Source organism: Austrofundulus limnaeus, unplaced genomic scaffold (genome assembly GCF_001266775.1).
Source record: "Austrofundulus limnaeus strain Quisiro unplaced genomic scaffold, Austrofundulus_limnaeus-1.0 Scaffold2364, whole genome shotgun sequence".
Taxonomy (NCBI): domain Eukaryota; kingdom Metazoa; phylum Chordata; class Actinopteri; order Cyprinodontiformes; family Rivulidae; genus Austrofundulus; species Austrofundulus limnaeus.
This window is the reverse complement of record NW_013954766.1, coordinates 14,544-18,134: the sequence shown is the minus strand read 5'-3', so window position 1 is coordinate 18,134 and position 3,591 is coordinate 14,544.

Below are 3,591 nucleotides of genomic sequence, written 5' to 3'. Positions count from 1 at the left end.
CCGTCTGCTTTGCGGCTGGAGCGTCTGCCTGTAGCTGCTGCCTTCGGCTGATGCTGTCTGCTTCTTCGGTGCTGGGTCGATGAAAACCAGTGGACTTTCTCCTGAAGACTTGTCAATAAACTCTAGGCTAACATTTGAATAAAGAAAAGACTATTTCTTCAGTTCTGGACATGTTTATTCAGCGAGAGACACTAAAGAGGGTCCACACAGCTAAAATGTTACTCCGACTCCCCCCCACACAGGGGCGCGTGCCCGCGCTAAAACACGCTCCCGTCTTAAAGAGCCAGTACACAAAATATACCACATAAGCACTGACCCAACTAACCAGGTAGGCAAAAATGTCTGGGAATGTGAATTGTTGGGGTCTCGGTACCAACTTTTACATTCAAACACGTTGACATTTCCAATTTTCGCCATTTTCTCTGGAAGAAGTTTGTCGTGATAGAGTCCACGTTCTTTTAAGCTGGTTTTTAGCATCACGCTAGAGAATACCATTGTAACACCGTAATATAGATTATTATTGTTTGCAGCCTTTAACAATGGCGCCAATCGATTATGCAACATGTAAAACGTCCCACAATGCATTGCGCCATGACGTCAGCTCCAAAGCTCTATAGTCAGAAACCTGGGAAGGCAGATACCGTGCCTAAAACACACTGTTCGTTAACACCACTACATGGAGCCAGTGTGCCCAGGAAGCTCAAAGTGATTCTCTGTTGATCAGGGGCTGTGTCTGGGTCCACATGAGCATGTAGCCCAGCTGGGCCACATGTGCCACATCCTCCCTGGGCTGGGTAGGCTGCATGAAACTGCTGTGAAATGAGATGGTCTACCCTTCACCTGACGTCGGTTTTACCTAAGTGTTGTGGAAATATTCCACCAGGCAGAGATGCGGGAAATAAACAAAGTGAAAACTGTGTGGTCTCGGTCTCAGATTATTTAATAGAAAGATGCATATGCAAGGAATGAGCAGAACTAAACAGACGTGATCAAAGCGTCTGTCAAGCTCACGCTGAATGGGAAACAGGAAACAGACATATTTATATATAAACATCCTGCTAACAAAATAAGAGCGTCAGAGATATTCTTTAACCAATGAGATAGTTACAAGTTAAAATAGGATGAGATGAGGACAAGGTTGCAGGCATACAGCATGTTAGGAGAACAGATTATTACACTGTGGCAGTTATCAGAGATACAGAACAGAACATGTCAAGATAACTTAGCAGTCAGGGATGTTATATAACATTCTTCCATTACAGTAAGTTTGCATGACCATGTGCTCCCCCGTTACTATAGTGATCAGTTTCATACTTAAAATGCGTTGAGACATGTATTTACATGTCTTTTTACTTGAAGAGTAACTTTACAGTCAAAATATTACACATAAATAAATAAATAAATAAATAAATAAATAAATAAAGCATTAATAATTCAGGTTTAGCTCCAGTGTTTATACTTGTAGTTGCATTTTTTATTTAACATCTTATTGCAGCATAAATTTTTTCAGCTGCTAAACTTATTGATGGTAATTAGAGATTAAGTGAAACACTGGGGTGTTAAATAAGCTATTATTGTTAATTTCTGCTGTAAATGAGANCTCCCTATTTCTAAATGTCTCAGAAAAAAATAAACTGAACAAAAACACTACAGACTGATGTTGCTCTTATTTTGAAATGTAACCTGAATCTCAAGTGGAAATCCGACACTGTCAACATCTTCATATAAACATGTAATACTGGTGGCTAACATAATCTGCCAGCTGTTATCATTCCCAAGTCTTCTAATTACCTCAGTAACAACAGCAAGTTTGTGAAACTAAATATAATCAAAATCAATATGAAAGTCTGATGCTATGTTAGAAAGGTAAGCTAATAATATAAAGAAACACCCAAGCAATGATCGTCCAATCAGGTGTTAAACAGGAAGGAGCAGGATCCATGGTAAGATTGATGTTTCATGCTTGTGTTGCATGAACACCATACCATACTATATTCATATTGATAACAATAAAGGAACTACAATATTGATGTGACTGAGTAAATGAGCTAAAACTAGCCTGAAATGAGCCTAGTTTAAATCTACAAGGGGCTAAGCAGCACCCGCTGGACAGAAACTGTGACAGATGTCAGAAAGAGTGACAGAAGTCCGTCTCCAAACACAAGCAGATACAATAAAACCCACCAGAAATAGAAGCTTGATTTKTTGCTAGTTGTTTTTAACAAAGAAAATGCCGCTAAAAGGATTAATAAAGTCTCCAGTTCAACTCCGAACAGAAACAAAAGTAAAAACTGCTCCCGTGCATGTTTACACCAAAAGATCGCTGATTCACTCATTTCGCTGTCAATCAAAAAGGGATTCAGCCTCCGACAGATCATCCAATCATTATGCAGAAGCTGAGCGTCTGAGCCAGCCCACTGCCCCATAGACCTCCAGAGACGCTGAGCACTCAAAATTCTGCAAGCTTTACATATCAGTGGTGAAGAAGATGAAGCAGCAAATTTAGCCAAAAGGGGGACCATTGAGTACGACCGCCTTGGAAAGCTGAAGCCTCTGTACACAGAGATAAGAGAAGCTTGTCGTCAGCATTTYCATCCAGGCCAAGAAATCGCCATAGACAAAAGGATGGATGCCTCCAAAGCCAGAGTTTTCTTCAAGCAGTATATAAAGTYAAAACCCACGAAGTGGGGTTTCAAACTGTACGTTTTAGCAGATTCCAGTAATGGCAATACCTGGGATTTCTTCATTTACGCAGGAAAAACTGAAGTCAAAGGAGACAAAGGCTTAACACATGACACGGTGCATAAGCTTTTGAACACATGCATATTGGGGACTGGGTACAAGCTGTTTGTGGACAACTTTTACACAAGCCCCGCACTCTTTACTGACCTCCTTCAAAATAAAATCTGTGCATGTGGCACCATGAAAACAAACAGAAAAGGGTTCCCTAAAACAACTGAGAACTCTGAACAAAAAATTGGAGCGTGGCAGCATCAGCTGGATCAGGAAGGACTCTCTCCTTTTTGTCCAGGGGAGGGACACCAGGGATGTCTGTCTGTGTTGTACTCTGCACACAGCTCATGCAGGGGACACAGTTGGTAGGAACATCAAAGACAGAGAACATGGAACATGGACGAGGAAAGAAGTACTGGTTCCCACCGCTGTAAAGGGCTACATTCGGTATGTATCATGTAAAATGTTTGGCTGGGTTTTATGCCTCTTGTAATTTGATTTGTTCCTTAGTTTTTTTCTTCTGTTTTTATTTTACAGATGCATGGGATGAGTGGATGTGTCAGATGCGCTGAATGGCTACTATCAAGAGCTCCACAAAACAAGGAAGCGGTACAAGACATTATTTTATCACTTTGTGGACATTGCAGTGGCCAGTGCATTCCTTCTCCACAAAGACAGTGTAAGTTGAATGCAGTCAGCCATCTCACACAAAAGGCATTCAGAGAAACACTGGTGGATGTGGCCTTGGGCTCCACAAGCAGCCCCTGCACCAGCCGTGCTGCCAACTGAGCCAAGACAGGGACAGCAGCACAGAGATAAAAGAAAATGTTAATGAATTTCACCAAAACTGATGTGCAG